The 21,846-nt window shown below is 39.4% G+C and overlaps 1 long non-coding RNA gene across 3 annotated transcripts in view; it reads left to right on the top strand.

Annotated features, from left to right (window-relative positions):
* Positions 1-12,168, top strand: part of LOC103349888 (uncharacterized) — an 85,159-nt gene extending 72,991 nt beyond the window's left edge. For 2 of the 3 annotated variants that reach the window (XR_011388521.1, XR_011388523.1), the window contains one exon: positions 6,463-12,168. This is a non-coding gene — a long non-coding RNA (uncharacterized lncRNA). Of the gene's footprint in view, positions 1-3,165; positions 6,337-6,462 lie in introns of those variants that run through there. The other variant, XR_011388522.1, reaches the window with a different exon arrangement.
* The last annotated feature ends 9,678 nt before the right edge of the window (positions 12,169-21,846 follow it).

The raw sequence follows: 21,846 nt of genomic DNA, 5'->3' as shown, positions 1-21,846 counted from the left end.
GTTTGTATAACTCTGATTTTCAATAAACTGGAAAAAAATAACAAAAAACTTTAAAATATTTTCTTGTTCTAGAAAACGTTATTTAAGAATATGCAAAGTAACATTGCAATTGAAGCTACATGAAAACACATCATTCAAATATTAAATAAAGAAATTTGTGTTCATTGCATCATTAATAACAATGAATTACTGGTACTAAAACAAGATTTGGTGCCATTATTTTGAATTACTATTTTAATAGATACAAGATGACACTATGATAATAAAGTAGGTTAATTTATGCTAATTAGCCAAATTATTCTGGGAACTCCTTAGGAAATTAAGCACCCCCATTAGTTTTCAAGAAAATCTAATGCTGTTCCCTTTTACTACATCTGATAGTTTATCCACTGAGCAATTATATTCCCTGAGCTAATATTTTTATGTGAAGGAAAAAAAGTTCACATTTTACCTAATATTGAGCCTGTTTCACAAGTTTTTAGTTTTCTGGTGTTTCATCACAGGAGGAATAGCTCCAGACAAACATGTATGACCTACTGCACCCAAAATGAATTATGGAAAAGGCTACAGTAAAAATCTGATTGTCCAAAGAGAGTAAAACTTTCCAAAAGCAGAAAAACAATTTGAGCAACTGAGTTTCTGAGGTTCTGCTTATGTAATGTAGACTACAGTGTCTAAGAAGGCACATAATCTTTGTTTAAACATAAAACATCTGTCTTATTTATCAAAATGAAGATAACTTATTGTAGAAAAGCTCTCACAAAAATCTACTATGGAGTCGTTAAGCTCATCAATAACTGATTCAAAGTCTGTGTTTACATGATGTTTATGTGATGACAAACAATGCAATGAAAACAGAAAGCTTGTTTCCCAATTGCTAAGATACATGCTTTTATTTCCCCCCTTGGTTTGCATCAGCAAACTTGCTGTTACTTAAGTTTTTGATTATTATTTTATTTTTTGTGTGAGAGAAACAGGGAGAGTAAGAGCTTCCTGAATGCCCATGGCAGCCAGGACTGGGACAGGGCTGGACTGAGGTTGCAGCCAGGAGCCAGGAACTTAATCCAGTTCTCTCATGTGGATGACAAGAACCCATTACTTGAGCCTTCATTGCTGCCTGTAAGCATTGGCAAGAAGCTAGTCAGGAGCCAGAGCTGGGCAATGAACCCAGGTACTCTAATGTGGGATAAGGCATCTTAGCCATGAGGTAAACATCTTTTCCATTTTGTTTTGTTCTTGAGTTCTAACTTTTTTTCATATTAAATCATTGTCAGTTATCAAAATAGATAATTTTGGTTTTTTTATGTAATAATAAGATGTATTTCCAATGCCAACTTCTCAGAAAATGCAAATGGATCAAATCTAGTCTTTAGATTCAGAAAGTGAATCATGTATCTTGTTTGAAAAGACATAAATAGTAAGCTTTATTCTAAGTCCTGTGGAATCATTAGTACTAGTTTTCATAAAATCTTACTTCTTGGCAATGAAAGACCATATTAAAGTTCTTTAATTCTGAAATTTAAAGGGTCTTAAAACCAAGAAAGGTCTTGTTGAAGATGTGAACATTTGATTTGATAATGGAAATAGTTTCCATGTTTTAAAAAAGCCGGGACTCTGAAAGTATGTTTTGAGAATGAGGTCACATTCTTCCCCTTCCCTGGTCAGAAGAGCAAGGAAATCCTCAGCTGCAGTTTCTTGAGTAAGGCAACATAATGCTAGCCATGCCTGAGGGAAGTGGCAAGTAGGGTTGAGGACAGGTTGGTACTAGCCATATTCACTTAGCAGCATCAACATAAAAAGCTGCATATTACAGCGATGTCTTTTGATAAAAAAATAAACAAATACTACAAAAAGAGTTTGCACTCACATATGAACTTCTATCACATGAGAAAGATGTAAACATCATGAAAATAAATGACATATGAATATATATGTGTAAAAACTGTATATGTTTTACATTTTGTGATAATATTCACTGAGTGATTAAAGGCAGTACTCTTCTGATTATGATTATAAATTAATAAGCATGTTACTTTTATCCCATTGAAATTAGGTTCTATAATGCTCCACAAAAACAGTTTGTCATTGTCTTTTCAGCACCCATCATTGTTGGTACTTCAATATTTATGGGATCTCTGCATCTCTCCTATAATATCTAAAAATCTAAAAAGGAAGGGCCTATATTCTGCTCACTTTGGGATCCCTATTGCCTGCATACTTCCTGGCATATTGTTGGTTTTTGTTTTTTAAGATTTATTTTATTTATTTGAAAGGCACAATTACAGAGAGAGAGAGACAGAAGGAGAAAATGAGAGGGAGAAATCTTCCATCCTCTGGATCACTTCCCAAATGGCCACAATGAGCCAGATTGAAGCCAGGAGCTTCCTCTGGGTCTCCCCTATGGTTGCAGGGGTTCTTGGGCCATCATCTGCTGCTTTCCCAAGCGTGTTAGCAGGGAGATGGATCAGAAGTGGAGCAACTGGGACTTGAACTGGTAACCATATGGGATACCTGCTTAGCAGTCAGAGGCTTTACCCTCTATGTCACAATGACAGCCCCATGTTGGTCTTCTAATACATACTTGCTGAAATAATGGGGGAAGATAAAGAAAGGTTGCAAAACAAATTTACATCACAAGAAGAAATAGTCAATTAGTCTAAGTTTAGATTTTAAAATATTGTTTTCATCCACATAAAAAATAGCACAATAATTAAACTGATGGAGTTAACCAGTGAGATGTGGATTTGATTATTAGTTCCCAGTGTATGCCCTTAATTGGTTCATGTAAACATTTCTCTGTAGGAAAACATGCTTCTTTGGTTTTTTAAAAATTTATTCTGAAAGATACAGACAGAGATCTCCCTTCGAAATGCTCACAGTGGAACTCAATCCAAGTCTCCTACATGGGTGCAAGGACCCAGGTACTTCAGCCATCACTTGCTGCTCCTCAAGTTCTCATTAGCAGGAAGCTGGAATTGGGAGTGGAGCTGGAACTGGAACCCAGGCATTCCACATGGCATCTGAACCATGCTGTTTCAAATGCCTTCCCTAGTGTTTCTTGGTAATGATGAAAGTTGTGCAAGTTTGTTGGTAAAAACAATAGTACTTACAATGAGTCAAGTTTAGTACACTGGTATAATGAGGATTTCCCTTCCCTACCTCTAGCATTCCATTTCATTGTATTCATTAGCCTCAGAATGAGAAGAACTAACTCAAATTAGCCGGGCTGTTTTCATGGGGATTCTGCCTGAGCCAGAAGCGAATACCTCAGGACACTTCCAGACTGATTTGTATGACACACAAGGCCCAGGTTAGCATCTTATTGTGGAATATTTATCTTGGCCTCTTTACTTATCTACTGCAGAATAACTTTACCTTTTAAGGACATTTCACAACATAGTATAATACCACCTGTATATTAATTTTTAGTTGTTTTAGTATATTACAATATAACAATATAATGTACTAATAATTACCATTTGTAACAAGGCCAGCATATAATTATCATAAATTATGAATGATAGTATCTTCGAAATGAAATTATTATTTTCAAGCTCATATGATAACTTTAAGAGAAAGCAAAACTACTTGCATGAGGAGAAATGAAAATCTTATAAGTACTATGTCAATCATTTTTTAGAAAATGTGTATTTGGGGCCAGCGCTGTGGTGTAGTGGGTAAAGCGGGCATCCTATGTTGGGCGCTGACTTGCATCCCAGCTGTTCCTCTTCCGATCCAGCTCTGCTGTTGCCTGTGAAAGCAGTAGAAAATGGCCCAAGTCCATGGGCCCCTGCACCTGCATGGAGACCTGGAAGAAACTCCAGGCTCCTGGCTTCGGGTCAGCCCAGCTCCAGCCATTGAGGCCATTTGGGGAGTGAACCAGTAGATGGAAGACCTCTCCTCTCTCTCTCTCTCTCTCTCTCTCTCTCTCTGCCTCTGCCTCTCTGTAATGCTGCCTTTCAAATAAATAATCTTTTTAATAAACAAAATGTATATTTCTAAAACACTTCATGGTAATTCAAGACATGTTGTTCTAGTCAAATCTCTTTCAATAAACATTCATTCAGCACCTAACACACAGGAAGGTCAGTACCAAGTACCATATGAGGATACAAAAGAGTGTGGTGCAGTTTTCTGTACAAGAGAAGCAAGAACATAGTTTCCTTTGGTTATGCTCACGATGTGTATAATCTGGAATGTGGCTGAGGCACCTGTGTGAATGGCAGGATGGCGTGTGCAGGAGCCACTTTGCCACAAGTGAACCAAGTGACCTCAGCTTTGTTGCAGAGGTGTGCACAATGCATATCTTACTGAAACCTTTGTGTGAAAAAAAAAATCACTCCTTTTAGTGACTTCCAGCAATGTCAATCTGTGATTGTCAATAGAAAGGATAGCTTGGAGGAAGTTGACAATTTGTGAGCTTTTGTTTATGTGGATTATACTTATCCATAGTTGCCATATTAGAAATCATATCTGAAAACATTTTTAATCTTTCTTTAAAAGTAAACTCATTGTGATATAAATATAATCACATTTTTCTGAAAATAACTATGTTCTCTGGGATTAAAAAAGTGGAAAAAGTGGGATTGCCTTACATTCTAAAAATATTTTAATGTCTGCTGTAAGAGGAGACAGTGCTTTTCTATGTGGTTCTGCAGTTGTGTGTGTGTGTGTGTGTGTGTGTTGTGACACTGTACATCATAGGGGCAAATAAACCCTTATCTGTGTTGTTTATAAAAACAATTTTGACTTCACAGAGGCCCTAAAAGGCTCCCAGGGACTGCAAGAAGCCTGCACCTCTGTGTGAGAGATGGCTCTCTCTAGTGTCCCGGGTTTATGGAACAAGTAGAGGCCATACGAGGCAGGCTGTAAGACCGGGCTAAAGCAGGCGTGAACAATAACAGCAGAAGAAAGCAATGATTAGATGAGCATAGTAAGTAAAACACAAAACACACAAAGTCCACATACTTGGGACGGTGGAGACACAGTTTTCCAACACCTGTGTACTCTTTTCTCCTTCGTGAAGGAAACAGTGTGAAGAGGAGGGATACAGGCTTGCTGCAAAGTGCCCGTGAGGTGCCAGTTGTTAACCTGTAGGAGCTCCCATAGCGATCACAGTTACCTTGGTTTCACACAAAGGTGGGTGCACCCGGGAGAAAGCCAAGAACAAAGCTTCAGGGGACAGACAGGGCAGGTTGCCTTCTGAGAAATGTGTACCAGCTACACATGGATCTGGTAGCTTGATCTGGGGACTATGTGAAAGGTCAGACCGTGGAGGGGCTCCCAGGGCAGGTTAGGGGGTTTGGCCTTTACACCCCATGGAATAGGGCTGCTGAAATGTGGGCAGAAGAAGAGATCCCATCAGGTCTCATTAGATCGAACTCTGCCTTGTCATCTTTGCCTCACTGATTGCCCAGCTAGTTCTTTCTTTATGAGGTGTGAGGAAGAAAAACTTTAAGCCACTTTCTGTGTTCCCAGCCAGGGATGAAAATAAAGTTAGCACTGGTATTTTTGTCCTGCCTCTGGGCAAGCCAAAGGCTGTGATTGGCTAACTCAGTGGTTCCCTCCCTCAGCCTCCCTTGGTGGTAGAGTCCACAGACCCACTGCTGTGTTCAGCTGGGTGATGGATTTAAAAACTCTTATTCAGTGATTTAGGAGCTAGAGTTGTTTCTTCTCCTCCTTCTCCTCCCCCTCTTCTTCCTCCTCCTTCTCCTCCTCCCCCTCCTCTTCCTACTTCTCCTCTTCTTGGAAGTAGTGTTGGATAAGGATAAGGACAAGGACAAGAAGAACTGGGAAAAAAAATAGTTTGCATTCAGTATGTATGAAAATCTCCCATGGTAGGGTGAGGAGATCATTCTAACTTCGCCAGGGCTCCGTTGCAGATCTTTTAGCCAGACCCCAAATAGCAATCCGCCTTAACCATAATTCCTGCATTCGTTTACTTGTGCATTGCTTTTTATTCCTCGTGGTCAGCTTTTAGCCTTTGAAACTCTGTGGTATGCGAATAGCTTTAATACTTCAGGCTTTTTTTGTTTGTAAGTAAGTCATAATTTAACTTTATTTGGAAACCCTCCCAACAGGGGCCTTAGGGGTTGCATCTTTATTCCCTTAAAGGGATGTTGTAAGGATAAAGTGACGTACTATTGGTAAAAGTGTGTTCACTTTTTATAGAGAGAGAGGTGTATGTGTTTTGTCTGTCTTTAACAGTTTTGCGTTTCAAAAGCAGGTTCTACATGATAAGGTTTTTCAGTTGGTTTAGAAGCGTGGGCTGGGTCTGTGTTACACAGAACACACTGAGGGGGCAAGTGTGCTATTTTCACATGGTAATCAGTTATAGATGAAAGAAATATGGCAGGGGCTCCAGACAGGAATGTCATGTCCTAGCCAAAAAATAAAACTACAAAATGAAGGAAAGAATAATTTTCTCTTTATAAATCTTCTTTCTTTCTTCCTTTCTTTCAGTAGGTGGGAATGGAAGTTCTAAGTCTCTGGCAGGTCCTGAGGCAGTAGTGGTGACACGGTGTTCTTGAGAGATGACTCCAGCACTGCAGATCATCAACTGTGATGGCCTTGAAGACATGGCTACAGTTCTCACATGGCTGTGCGTATGGTTAAGGCCAGCTAGTTCTAGCCTGAGAATGCAATCAGAAAGTCAGCTAAGGCCAGAGTATGTAAATTATCCTCTTTATGACTAGAATTTTGTAGGTAGTTTATATTTTGTTATATCTGGGTATATTCTACCAATATATTTTTTTTGACAGGCAGAGTGGGCAGTGAGAGAGAGACAGAGAGAAAGGTCTTCCTTTTTCCGTTGGTTCACCCCACAATGGCCACTGTGGCCGGTGCACCGCACTGATCTGAAGCCAGGAGCCAGGTGTTTCTCCTGGTCTCCCATGCGGGTGCAGGGCCCAAGGACTGCACTCCCAGGCCACAGCAGAGAGCTATACAGGAAGAGGAGCAACCAGGACGGAATCCGGCGCCCCAACCAGGACTAGAACCCGGTGTGCCTGCGCCTCAGTCGGAGGATTGGCCTATTGAGCCGCGGCACCAGCCTACCAATATTTTTTACTTTTTTTTTTAAAGATTTATTTTATTTATCTGAAACGCACAGTTACAGAGAGAGATTTGGAGAGACATGGTGTTGAAAGAGAGAGACAGAATCAGCCCTTAAGGCACGCGGATCTGGCTGAAAAGCCCATGAGAGTATTACAGGCATGGAAAGCCAAGACACTCTGGCAAAAAAAAAAACAAAAAAAAACACCACCTAAATGAAAGATCTCCACGAGTGAGATCCCAGTGAAAAGAACAGGTCATCAAAGAAGGAGGTACCTTTTTCTGAAGGGAGGAGAGAACTTCCACTTTGACTATGACCTTGTCTAAATATGATCAGAGTTGGTGAACTCAAAAGACTTCCATAGCCTTGGCAACTCATGACAAGAGCCTAGGGTGATTACTGATGCCATAAACAAGAGTGTCAATTTGTTAGGTCAACAACAGGAGTCACTGTGCACTTACTCCTCATGTAGGATCTCTGTCCTTAATGTGCTGTACATTGTGATTTAATGCTATAACTAGTACTTAAACAGTATTTTTCACTTTGTGTTTCTATGTGGGTGCAAACTGTTGAAATCTTTACTTAATATATGCTAAACTGATCTTCTGTATATAAAGAGAATTGAAAATGAATCTTGATGTGAATGGAAGGGGGGAGGGAGAGGGAAAGGGGAAGGTTGCGGGTGGGAGGGAAGTTATGGGGCGGGGAGCCATTGTAATCCATAAGCTGTACTTTGGAAATTTATATTCATTAAATAAAAGTTAAAAAAAAAATGAAAGAGAGAGAGAAAGCGGGGGGCGGGGGGAGAGGAGATCCTCTGGTTCACTCCCCACATTGCCACAACAGCCAGGGCTGGCCCAGACAGAAGCCAGGAGCTGCTTCTGGGTCTCCCCTGTGATTGCAGGGGCCCAAGCATTTGGGCCATCCTCCAATGCTTTCCCAGGTGCATCAGCAGGGAGCCAGATCAGAAGTGGAACAACTGAACTCCACCCATAAGGGATGCCAGTGTAGCAGGTGGCAGTTTTATGCCACAACGCCAGGCCCTTTACTGTCTTTTAAAAAGTGACTTGTGCTATCCTCTGATTTTTATAAAAGCATTACATGTCTTCATTAGAACTTTTTTTTTTTTTTTTTTTTTGGTAAAGCGCATAAATTAGGGGGCCGGCGCCTTGGCGCTCTCTGTTAATCCTCCGCCTGCAGCACCGGCATCTCATATGGGCGCTGGGTTCTAGTTCCAGTTGCTCCTCTTCCAGTCCAGCTCTCTACTGTGGCCCTGGAAGGCAGTGGAGGATGGCCCAGGTGCTTGGGCCCCTGCACTCACATGGGAGACCAGGAGGAAGCACCTGGCTCCTGGCTTCGGATCGGCGCAGCACCAGCCGTAGAGGCCGTTTGGGGAGTGAACCAATGGAAGGAAGACCTTTCTGTCTCTCTTTCTCACTGTCTATAACTCTACCTGTAAAAAAAAGAAAAAAAGCACATAAATTATTTAAAAATTTAAAATCACAACATCCTTATCAGGCAAGAATAGTAGCTTTGACTTCTACAAATAATTCCTTCTAATGTTTTCTGTTCATCTGTATTTTGCCTCTTACCAAATCAGAAAAACATCCTGTGCATATTTCTGTGGGGTGATTTCCTCTCTAATTATACTGTGTGACCCTGCATCATTAAACAGTGTTTGAAAACATTGTAATTAATGACTGTATCATGTTCCATTTTATGCACAGCTGTGTGAGGTGGTATGTGTAGGGGTATCAGATCATAGACAGGGTCAGACTCCCTGGGTCTGAACAGTGGCTCTGCTGACTGACAGCTGGGCGTCTGTGAGCAACTTACTTAATGGCTGTGTTTCTGTTTCCTCGGTTCTAAAATGAGATTAAAATCAAATTCGTAGGGCTCTTTTCAAGATCAACTGAATGTGTTCATCAAATATTTGGAATAGTGTTGGGCTTAAGGTAAGTATTAGACATGATATCATTATCATATAATTATATAATGATATCATTATTAATATGCTGTTCAAAAAGGTTATTTTTCATTTCTATCACTGAAAATTAAGTCTTTTTTCCAGCTGAATATTTCCTCAGAAGTAGAAAAACAGAGACAAGAGAATTTAACATACAATTAAATTGCATTCCCCAAACGTTGCAAAATTCTATCTTCCCACTTCCAACTTAGGAGCTTGTCTATCTCACCACATTGTTGACGGTACTGAGAGTTTTTATTTAAAGCATGTTATACTAATAAACATCAATTTAACTTTACTTCCTTGACAACTATTGTAGAAGTTTTTAAAAAATATATTTTATTATTATACATTTTCACTTGTAAGTTGTCCATTCATTGCCTTTCTCTTATTTATTTGATTTTTTGGTAGAAATCCTTGATACATTAAAATTTCAGTTGGATATCTGTCATATTTTTGGCAACTGCTTTTCCTAAATTTTTGTCTTTATAATTTTGGGGTATGATTTTGTATTTCTTGTATTTTTCAATTTTTTAAGACATATTTGCTGGCACTTAATACATTTTTTCTAGAACCCTTAATCTTAGTAAATCTAAAATTATAAGATTTCCTTACCCATAGAGAGGTAAGACTTTTTTAAAAGGCTTCTTATATATACATAGATGTAGACACAATAAATAATATATATTTAATATTTTATATATTACATACGATATATGGTATGTGTATATGATAATATATCACATGTAATATAAATCATATATATGTGTTATATACTTAAAATGTATTTTATAGTTAATATAAACATTAAACTCTTTAGCCCATCTGGAATATATAGTGTATGTTAACTGTAATTTAAGCTAAAGACTAATGCTATACATTCTCCAAGTAATAACTAACCATTTCCACAGAACTGTTTATTGAATAACCCCTCCTTTCCTTATAACTTTAGAAATCTATTATAATACACTAAATGTTATTTATGAGCCATGTGTTATCTTTCTGATGTGTTTATTTTTCTTCCTGTACCATACTGTTTTATTAGTGTAACATTACATAGTACATTTTAACATCTGTTGGTGCAAGTCAAGGTGCTTCCCATTTGTGTCAGACATTGTAGGCACGGTTTCCTGTGGCAATGATCTTCAGGTGCTAACAAATATTTCTAGAAGAAAGAACTCCATGGTCATCTGGAAGTGTTATGCTACACCCTTAGAGAGACATCTTGCACATTAGCTTGTGGAAGCATCGGAACATCAAAGTTTTAATGCTGTTTCATCCAGGGTTCTCAAAAAAGATGTGAGCACATAGAGATACTTCCTCCTGCTCTTTATTGAGAAGAACTTATGACAGACACAGCATTTTAATGAAACCATAACAATTGTAAACTACTTTATATTAGTAGATAAATGACTAAAAATATAGAATATATCCACTTGAGTCAAGTTATATCTCTCAATAATTTCAAAAGACGTGCTCTTTAGTTCAGTCTTTAAAAATGAAGTAATGAGTTCAGAGTCAAACACAACTTGTGGAGTGGATTCTATTTAGTTCTTTCACAACTTTTGATACTGTTAGATATTTCACACTTGACGCAACTACAAACAATACATAAGTAGAGCTACAGGTGGTTTCATGTTTCAGTGAAACTCAGAGAGTTTCTAGACCTGACTGCTCCACTTCCAGTCCATCTCCCTGCTAATGAGCCAAGAAAAGTATTGAACCCACATAGGAGACCTGGCTCCTGGCTTTATACTGGCCCAACTCCAGCTGTTGCGGCCATCTGGGGAGTGAACCAGTGGATGGAAGTCTCCACTCAAGTCTCCATGTTCTCATTTTGTTTGGATCTCTCTTCTCTCTTACTCTGGTGTCCGTCATGTTTTTCTCTTGCTGGTCCATGGCAGATGAGTCACTGCTGCCAAGTTCTCAGTTTCCCTTACCACTATTTGGCAGTCACCCTTGCTAATTTATCAGTCTCTACGTCTACAACAGTCAAGCTTCAGTTGACTAACTCCTAATTTACTATGAAACATATTTTATGAACTGCTCTTTTTCTTAAAATTTTTTCTCTACTAATTAAATAGACATAGTACTGAGGAGCTTGCTTCATATGTGAAAATACTTTCAACCAAACCCCTTGCTATTAATTAATAACCCCTTGCTATGCATTTCTATGACTTGCTCCAAAATGCCATGACTTCAATCCTGACTCTAGAAGGTTGAGTGTTCCTTAGAGGATTCCCCACCCATGCTCAGGAAACTCTATTACTGTAGAACCGCTTTTAGTCTCCTTCACCCCCTATTCATCTTACTGTAGTAAATAGAGATGAGTCAGTCTACTTGTTGTAATAAGGATACTTAAAATGACAAAGTCTGCATTTCAGAGAACCAGGTTTTATAGTATATGACTTCTCGTTTACATAATGAGGCACTTAAGTGATTTCTGGTGACATCAAGATTGGGACTTGGGAAAAATAAAGCAAATGGCTTTCCACTCTGGGAAATAATTGGTTCTTTTTTTTTTCCTTAAGATTTATTTATTTAGTTGAAAGGCAGAGAGGGAAAAGCAGAGTCAGAGACAGAGAGAGATTTTCCATCCACTGGTTCACTCCCCAAATGGCTGCGACAGCTGGGGTTGAGCTGATCTGAAGCCAGGAGCCAGGAGCTTCTTCCGGGTCTCCCTTGTGGGTACAGGGGCCCAAGGACTTGGGCCATCTTCCAATACTTTTCTTGGCCCATTAGCAAGGAGCTGGACTGGAAGTGGAGCAGCCAGGTCTAGAACTGGTGCCCATATGGGATGCTGGTGCTGCAGGTGGTGGCCTTAACCTGCTATGCCACAGTGTCAGCCCTGGTTGGACTTGCCATAGGAACTAACTGATGAGATCTGGAACATAGATACTGTTGCCTACAGTTTTCAATATTGGGTGAGGATTATGATGTGATTTATTTCAGAAAAGAACACGGTTTAATGTATGAGTTATACATGGGATAAATTCAAGGCTCCATTGCAAGGAATATACAATACCTGCATACCATCTGTACAGTTTGTAAGCTTAATAGATGTTTTACAAATTAGGTGCTCGAAGAATACAATGGTCAGCAAGATAGTATCTCTGCTTATATTTTGGTAGGAAAGACATAAAACAAATGAATAAATAAATAATGGAAACCACAGATAAGGATGACACTGCTCCACAGAGGATGAAAATGAGTTAATAGAAAGTGATTTGTCGAGCTAGTGGATCCAAAAGTGTTCCAAAGCTGAGGCAGCTCGTGTCAAGAGCCTTAGGTGATTACTGATGTCATACATAGAGTTTTAATTGTTAAATAAACAATAAGAGTCACTGTGCCCCAACTTCCCATGCAGGACCTCTGTCCCTAAAGAGTTGTATCATGAGACTTAATAGTCAAACTTGTTCTCAAGAATCACTTCCTTTTAGTGTATTAAATGGGGATATCATTATGTCTCATAAGTTATAGTTATGTCTAAGAGCTCACAAAAGATGTATCATCCTTGGGTTCTTTTTTAAAGACAATTAAGTTTCTAAAAGGAAAGAAGAGGAGGAAGGAAAGGAAAAGAGAAAGGGGGAAAAGCGAAATCACCTTTGAGAAGCAACAACAGAACAGCCCTTGTCTAGACTTTTGAGGAACAGTTCTCTTATTTTTTTTTATTCCGTTCTTCCTTTTTTTCTTTCTTTCTGTTTCTTTTTCTTTCTAGGACTAAACAGAAGAAGGAGGAGGAAGAGGAAGGGGGAATGGGTGGGAGGGTGGGTACAGTGGGAAGAATTGCTATGTTGCTAATGTTGTATTTATGAGATACATTCAAAAAAAGTGATTTGATGGTTATCTAAATTAGGTCATCAGGGAAGACCTCTGTGAAGTGGTGACATTTAATCCAAGATCTGATGACTTTGAAAAAGCCAGTGTCGCTTTGCAGGGAGAAGAACAGGAATAAAGATATTGTGGAAGTTAGAAGTTTGAGCTAAGGATCAGAAAGACAGCTAAAAAGTAAGGAAGGGGCCAGATCTTGCAGGTCTTTCTAGGTTTGGGAAATAAATTGGTATTCTGCTTCTGTTTGGTGGGAAACTTTGGAAATCTTTGGCAAATTTGCATTCTAAGACCTTTATCAGATTCAGGTTTTAGAAGGATCACTTCTGGGACCGGCGCTGTGGCATAGCGAATAAAGCCTCAGCCTGCAGTGCTGGCATCCCGTATGGGTGCCAGTTCAAGACCTGGCTGCTCCTTTTCTGATATAGCTCTCTGCTATGGCCTGGGAAAGCAGTAGAAGATGACCCAAGTCCTTGGGCCCCTGCATCCGTGTGGGAGACCTGGAAGAAGCTCCTGGCTCCTGGCTTCGGAGCAGTGCAGCTCCGGCCGATGCAGCCATCTGGGGAGTGAACCAGCAGATGGAAGACCTCTCTCTCTCTCTCTTTCTCTCTCTCTCTCTCTCTGCCTCTCCTTTTCTCTCTGTGTAACTCAGGCTTTCAAGTAAGTAAATAAATCTTAAAAAAAAAAAGAAGGATCACTTCTGTTGCTGTGTGGGTTACACGAAGAAAAAGTGATAGGAAGGAAATCATTTAGTAGTCTGGTTGTAAGATTCTATGTTTGAAGTAAAAACAATATAAATAAAAATATCCATAGCTAACATTTATTCTGTACTACTATGTTTGAGAGATCTTCAAAAAGTTCATTTAATCAGGCTTGGATTTCAAAATTCATTTGTACCAAAGGCCAACTGGACTCTCCAAAGTAGATCTGAAAACCTGCTCAGCCAAAGTTGATCCTGGTGACTCAGGCTTCAGCATTTTTGTTAAGTAGACATAGAATGTGAAGTGCCTGGAACCATGTATACGTGGGAGGGGTGGATCTATCCTTCTGCACATGCTGTTAGGCTGGGCTGGGCTGATTTGAGTTGTGTGCTGGGTCCAGCTTGGCCTTGTATGCAGTGACATCAATTTGGAACCTTGAAATTGATTGTCAGGGCAGTATATATTTATAACATAGAAATCGGCCAGCAACACAGCTCACTTGGCTAATCCTCCACCTGTAGCGCCGACATCCTATGTGGGTACCGGGTTCTAGTCCCAGTTGCTCCTCTTCCAGTCCAGCTCTCTGCTGTGGCCCAGGAAGGCAGTGGAGGATGGCCCAAGTGCTTGGACCCTGCACCTGCATGGGAGACCAGGAGGGGGCACCTGGCTCCTGGCTTTGGATCGGCGCAGCGCGCCGGCCATAATGGCCATTTCAGGGTGAACCAACGGAAAGAAGACCTTTCTTTCTGTCTCTCTCTCTCTCACTAACTCTGCCTGTCCAAAAAAAAGAAAAAGAAAAGAAAAAAACATAGAAATCATCAAAGACTGCTATCAATCTCTTTTCCACACCACTGGTTGGCACAATTCACAGGTGATTCAATACAATATTAAAATAGCTCATTATTACAGGTGATCCAAGTTTATGTTGCAACTTGATCCTGGGAGCTTTATAGCAGCAGCCTTAACAATTGTTATCCACAGTTGGCACACAGCTAGGTCAGGATAGCAGGCCTCATAATACACTCTACTTCATGTTAAAAATATATGAGAAATGGCAGAAATATGTTACAGCAAGAATTGGTAATTTAATGTTAAATGCAACTGCACAGGATAATGTACATCTGTGGCCACGCAGAACTTGTAAGTTAGCAAGGCAAATAGATTTTTATCACATGTATTGCTTATAAGCTTTGAGGGCTGGTTTGACAAAGGGTATAATACACTGCATTATTATAAAGTTGAATGCCATCTCACTAGTCTAATTGATCAATTTCTGTTCACAATTGATCATAATGATAGGACTAAGAGTCAAAGGGGGCCGGTGCCGCGGCTCACTAGGCTAATCCTCCGCCTTGCGGTGCTGGCATACCGGGTTCTAGTCCTAGTCGGGGCACCGGATTCTGTCCCAGTTGCCCCTCTTCCAGGCCAGCTCTCTGCTGTGGCCAGGGAGTGCAGTGGAGGATGGCCTGAATCCTTGGGCCCTGCACCCCATGGGAGACCAGGATAAGTACCTGGCTCCTGCCATCAGATCAGTGCGGTGCGCCGGCCGCAGCTTGCTGGCCGCGGCGGCCATTGGAGGGTGAACCAACGGCAAAAGGAAGACCTTTCTCTCTGTCTGTCTCTCTCACTGTCCACTCTGCCTGTCAAAATAAATAAATAAATAAATAATAAAAAAATAAAAAGAGTCAAAGGGAACACATAAACAAGACACATAATGATAGGACTAAGAGTCAAAGGGAACACATAAACAAGACTAGTGTTTGCAAATACTAACTGATAGAATAAAAAAAGGAGAGAATGATCCAACATGGGAAGTGGGATACACAGCAGACTCAGAATGGCAGATGTCCTAAACAGCACTCTGGCCTCAGAATCAGCCCTTAAGGCATTCGGATCTGGATGAAAAGCCCATGAGAGTATTTCAGGCATGGAAAGCAAAGACACTCCGGCAAAAAAAAAAAAAAAAAAAAAAAAAAAAAAAAAAAAAAAACACAACAACCTAAATGAAAGATCTCTGTGAGTGAGATCCCAGTGGAAAGAACAGGTCATCAAAGAAGGAGGTACTTTTCTCTGAAGGGAGGAGAGAACTTACACTTTGACTATGACCTTGTCTAAATATGATCAGAGTCGGTGAACTCAAAAGGCCTCCATAGCCTTGGCAACTCACAAGAGCCTAGGGTGATTTCTGATGCCATAAACAAGAGTGTCAAATTGTTAAGTCAACAACAGGAGTCACTGTGCACTTACTCCTCATGTAGGATCTCTGTCCTTAATGTGCTGTACGTTGTGATTTAATGCTATAACTAGTACTGAAACAGTAGTTTATACTTTGTGTTTCTGTGTGGGTGCAAACTGTTGAAAGCTTTACTTATTATATGCTAAATTGATCTTCTATATATAAAGATAATTGAAAATGAATCTTGATGTGAATGGACAGGGGGAGGGAGCGGGAGAGGGGAGGGGTGCGGGTGGGAGGGAAGTTATGGGGGGGAAAAGCCATTGTAATCCATAAGCTGTACTTTGGAAATTTGTATTCATTAAATAAAAGTTAAAGAAGAATATTTTCACAACAATATGAAAGTTTGTTGCCTTGCCTTAAAAATTTCCAACAAAAGTTCAAGGAAAGCTGGTTACCTGACATGAAAGTATTGTAGAGCCCATGACAACAGATGGATTTGCCCAAAATGGCATTCCAGTTAGAATGTGAGTCTGACATGAAATTGAAACATAGCTTTGAGAGGCAATGTTGAAATGTGGGCACTTATTTGAGTTAAAATATTTGCAGATATTCCCCCCTTCCCTTGAAGTATTTAAAAAAAAGGTCAATAAAAAGCCTTTCATATGATGGCTGTCCGTAGGGTGGGGTAAGCTTTCTGGGGAAATCAAATTGATTTCAAGAATTTTAAAATCTGAACTTCAAACTTGCTGGATTTCCAGCTGGTCTTAGATTTTCCTTCAAATATTTCATTGCACATTGACTCAGCATTCTCAAGAAATCAAAATATGCTAATAAGAGTAACAGGTATGCTATATAAAGTACACCCATCTGGAATTTATTTCATTTTAAAGGCATACCTTCCATGTAATAACAAGTATAATGCACTCTAATGTCATTAAATAAAGCTTTAGAAAATATTATGCTTGAATTCTAATTTGTAATCATTTGGAACTTTCTCTTTTTTCTTCTATGATATGTAAAATTCCTTTTGATAACCAAGACTGTTCCTTTGACATTAAAGAAGATTCAGGTATCTCCGGTCACTCATTTGATACTTAGAAAATTCTTTCTCTTCCCCTCTTTTCTCTATACCCTTCCTTTTGCCCTTTATGGAATGCATGCTACTGAATGCACACATTCTGAGAGCTAAGGCAAGCCCCTGTTCCACACCCTCTTGCCCTTGATATCAACACCAGGGCAAGCTTTTCTCCACCCAGATTCCTTTTTAGCCACAGTAACCATGAGAGTTTCATATCCGTCTTTACCTTTCTTACTTTGGTCTTCAAGCCAGGCATGAGCTATAAATCGAGATAGAACGTACAGCTGGGTCAATAACGGGTGAGGGGAAACTGAAATAGGTTTCCTATCATTTTTCACAAAGTTTGAAAAACATAATTGGCAATGAGGAGAAAAATAAAACAGGAAGCAGGATTGCACATATAAATTAAATATTTTCACCCCAACCCTTTTTAGATAGCCCAGAGGTATTAAGAGCATGTGTGTTTTGGATGGGCTCGGCAAGCATTCCAGCAGTAAATGGCTTCCTGTTCAGTGTGTTCGAAGTCAGGCTGTCTTCTGGGGCTGGTTTAAAAATATGTGTGAAATATGTACTTTTATTTTGAGCCAAGTCAAATGTTTTTAATCACCCCCACCATACTTGCTTCTTCTCTCTTCCCATCCTGTCATTTCTTGGCCCCCCAGACAGTAAAATATACCCCCAAATGTGTTTTTATTTTTCAAAAGGAAGTTTAATGATTAATTATGAGTTACATGTAAACATATATTATTGCCCTCAAAGGTATTCACCAAGAACCTGGCCAGTGGCATTCCTGGCTGGCATTCTTTAGCATTCATTCGTGGTGAGTAGAAGTCAGAGAAGCATGCAAGGAAACCAAGTATTTGGCTCAAGCACAACAGGGAACCAGTGGATAATTGAGGGTGAGAAATGGTCTATAACTTTTTACTCCAGTGGTGATGAACCTATAATTCCCAAATTGTTTGTGTAATTTTCTATTTCTACCACATCAGTGACAAATATTATTTTGTACTGCATGTTCCTTGTGGATTTTTTTTTTTCATTAGCAAGATCCAATTAGGATGCCTGAAAGGAACATCACATACCTGGGGCCATCATACCTCGCAAGAGAGTATGGGGAGGAAAACTGTAGACTTCTGGTGCAAGCCACAGAGTCCCTCTGCAAACTGCTACTTGATGCTGATAGATTTTAAAAATATCTGTCATGTGATCTGCTGAGAGGAGACCCTCAGATGCTCAAATCGAGCTGTTGAGGAGTCTTCTACATAGGCTACTGAGGCTTTTACAGGAGGCCTTGGCTAGAGGTTTTGTCTCCCCCCTTGCCCCTTTGAGTCTGCTAGAATTCAGGAATGTTCCTAGACAACTCTGTTTACTAATGGTACTAGGTGTTGGAGTTAACCATTTTAATTTTTTAAAATATATTTTGTGTACGAGATTTGTTCTTACTTTTATGTGAATTATATGGCTTGTGTGGAAAGGGGACAAAATCCAACTTTTGCAAATAAATCTCTAAGGATAATTTATGAAAAGAATGTCTCTTGACACACAATTCCAGGTTTTTGGTGTTTGGTGTTTTCAAATCGGTTTAACTCAGCAAACACTTAGTAAATTACTGACTGTGCAAAACTAAATGCTAGGTACTGTTTACAGGATGTTGATGATCTGGAAATCATTCACCTTGACAAAGTCTGACATCCTTTTATTATAAAACTCTCAAAATATAAGACTGGAAGAGAACTTTCTCAACATATTAAAGGGAATTTATTAACAAAAACCAAAATCAACTAACATCATACTCAGTGGTAAAAGACTGAAAACTGTACTCATAACATTAAGAACAGAACAGACTCCCCATCTTCACCACTGCTATTCAACATTGTTCTGGAAATTCTATCCAGAGCAATTAGACAAGAAAAAGAAACAAAAGGATCCATATTGGAAGTGAAATTGTAAAATTGACTTTTTTCAAAGATGACATGATCCTGTATAAAGAAAATCCTAAAGAATCAAGAGTAAAATATTAGAGCTAATAAACAAACTGAGCAAATGTGCAGTTGCCCAATCTTTGACTATAGTTCAATACTTCATCATCCTTACTAAATAAGTCAAATGACTTGTCCTTAAAGCAATGTTGAATGTTTCCAACTGTGATAGAAAGTCTCCTATTATATGATCAAAACTAACTTATTTATTACCCCTGTGTTTAGTTTAATACATGAAATTATCAGGAGACTGTTTTAGCAGGAGGTCAAATTCTAAATACTGATACAACTACTACAAGTTGAGCTTCCCTAATCTGAAAATTCAAAATCTGAAGTGTTTCAGAATCTGAAATATTTTTAAGAATGTATATGAGGGGCAAAGACAGAGAGAGACATAGAGAGAGACAGACACACACACAGAGGCAGAACTCCTATCTGCTTATTCACTTCACAAATGCTAGTAACAGCCAAGCCTGGGCCAAGGCCAAAGGAGGAATCTGGGAACACAATCCAAGTCTCCCACATGGGTGGCAGAAACCCATTTGCTTATATTATCACTTCTGTTTCCAAGGTTCTGCATTGGCAGGAAGCTGGAATCAGGAGTGGGAGCCAGGAATTGAACCCAGGTACGCCCCTGTGGAACATGGGCATCTTAAATCGTAAGTTAAGTGTCCACTCCAAAACACAAAACATTTTGAGCACCAACATGATGTTGCAAGTGGAAAATTCCACACCCAATCTCATGTGACAGGTTGCAGTCTAAATGCAGGCATGTTAAAAATACTGTATAAAATTATCTTCAGCTTGTATATATAAGGTGCCTATGAAAAATAAGTGAATTTATTTAGACTTCAATTCTGTACCCCCAAAATCTCACCATTAATATGCAAATATTCCAAAATCAGAAAAAAATTTGAAATCAGAAACACTGTTGGTCCCAAATAGTATAGATAAAGGATACTCAATCTGTGGTATGTTAAGCCTCATTATGCCTTGAAATAACTTCAGTCATTGGGCTAGTTATGTCCCCAAAGCAGATAGGACTGAGTGATAAAATAGAAGAATGAGTGAGCATTACCTGTGAAGTAGGATCCAAAGGGAGGGACACACTAAAGGGAGACATTTTAGAAAGGAAACGGGGAAGGGAAGAGAAATCAATAATCAAATGATACTACAGACCATTGTTATGGTTACCATAGTGAGGAGCCACATCTGTTTAAATTTGAGTTAATGACAATGAAATAAAAATTAATTTCCTTAGTTATGGAAGCCCCATTTCAACACTCCAGTTTCCACCTGTGGCCAGGGACTACCATTTTGTATTTTGTAAGAAAAAGGGCACTTAACGGAGAGGAGACCGAATTTATTCAAAGGAAATAAATCTGGCTTCCAAATGCCTGGGGAAGAATGTGGGGTTGCGGTGGGAAGAGACAACAGGATGTGAGACTGAAGTGAGATTCAGGGATAAGAGATAAATTCCACTTTTTTTTTGACAGGCAGAGTGGACAGTGAGAGAGAGAGAGAGAGAGAGAGAGACAGAGAGAAAGTTTTTCTTTTTCCATTGGTTTACCCCCCAATGGCTGCTGCGGCCGGCGCACCGCGCTGATCTGAAGCCAGGAGCCAGGTGCTTCTCCTGGTCTCCCATGCGGGTGCAGGGCCCAAACACTTGGGCCATCCTCCACTGCACTCCTGGGCCAGAGCAGAAAGCTGGACAGGAAGAGGAGCGACTGGGACTAGAACCCGGTGTGCCGGCGCTGCAGGCAGAGGATTAGCCTATTGAGCCGCGGCGCCGGCCGATAAATTCCAATTTTATCTGTCTTTTGGGCAATGACCTAGAATGGCTGAGGTTTCTGTCCTTGTTCCATCAGATATCATGGATTTAGAACATTTTCATCATTGCAGAAAATTTATTTACAGTGCTGTGTTTTGTCTCCATTTTATTCCATTATATATAGTGAATATATATTCTTCTTAAAAGATGGTATCCAACACAATTTTTAATGATAAAGTACTATTTTATTACATTAATCCACTATGCTATTAAGGAACTAATTAATTTCTGCAAAAATAATATTTTGTAACTTTTTGTTATTTTAAACATGACTTTGGTAATAAACAGAAAACAAAAACCCATGACCCATGTAGCAGAGTATTTTCTCTCATCTTCAATTTTTTATTTAGAATAAATTCTTAGAAATAAAATGGCTGACCTTACTAGTTAAAGTGATCAGTTTCAGTTCATAATTGATCATAATGATAGGATAAAGTGTCAAAGGGATCACATAAATAAGACCAGTCTCTGCTAATAATAATTGATAGAATTAAGAAGAAGGGGATGACCAAACATGGGAAGCAGGATACACAGCAGACTCATAGAGTGACAAATGCCCTAAACAGCACTCTGGCCTCAGAATCAGCCCTTAAGGCATTCAGATCTGGCTAAAAAGCCCATGAGAGTATCTCAGGCATGGAAAGCCAAGACACTGTGGTAAAAAATGACCTAAATGAAAGTTCTCTGTCTGTGAGATCCTGGTGGAAAGAACGGGCCAACAAAGAAGGAAGTATCTTTTTCTGAAGGGAGGAGAGAACTTCCACTTTTGATCATGGCCTTGTCTAAATAAGGTCAGAGTTTGTGAACTCAAGAGGCTTCCATAGCCTTGGCAGCTCATGGCAAGAGCCTCAGGTAATTACTGAAGACATAAATAAGAGTGTCAATTGTTAAATCAACAACAGGACTCACTGTGCACTTGCTCCTCATGTAGGACCTCTGTCCTTAATGTGTTATACTATGCAAATTAACGGAAAAACTAATCTTCAAATAGTACTTTATACTTTGTGTGTCTTTGTGGGTGCAAACTGTTGAAATCTTTACTCAGTATAGAGTTGATCTTCTGTATATAAAGATAATTAAAAATGAATCTCAATGAAGAATGGAATGGGAGACAGAGTAGGAGATGGGATTGTTTGTGGGTAGAAGTTATGGGGGAAAAGCTGCTATAATCCAAAAGTTGTACTTTTGAAATTTATGTTTATTAAATAAATGTTTTCTATAAAAAAGAAA

This window comes from Oryctolagus cuniculus, chromosome 5, assembly GCF_964237555.1.
Source record: "Oryctolagus cuniculus chromosome 5, mOryCun1.1, whole genome shotgun sequence".
Classification (NCBI taxonomy): Eukaryota; Metazoa; Chordata; class Mammalia; order Lagomorpha; family Leporidae; genus Oryctolagus; species Oryctolagus cuniculus.
This window is presented reverse-complemented; position numbering and strand designations above follow the sequence as displayed.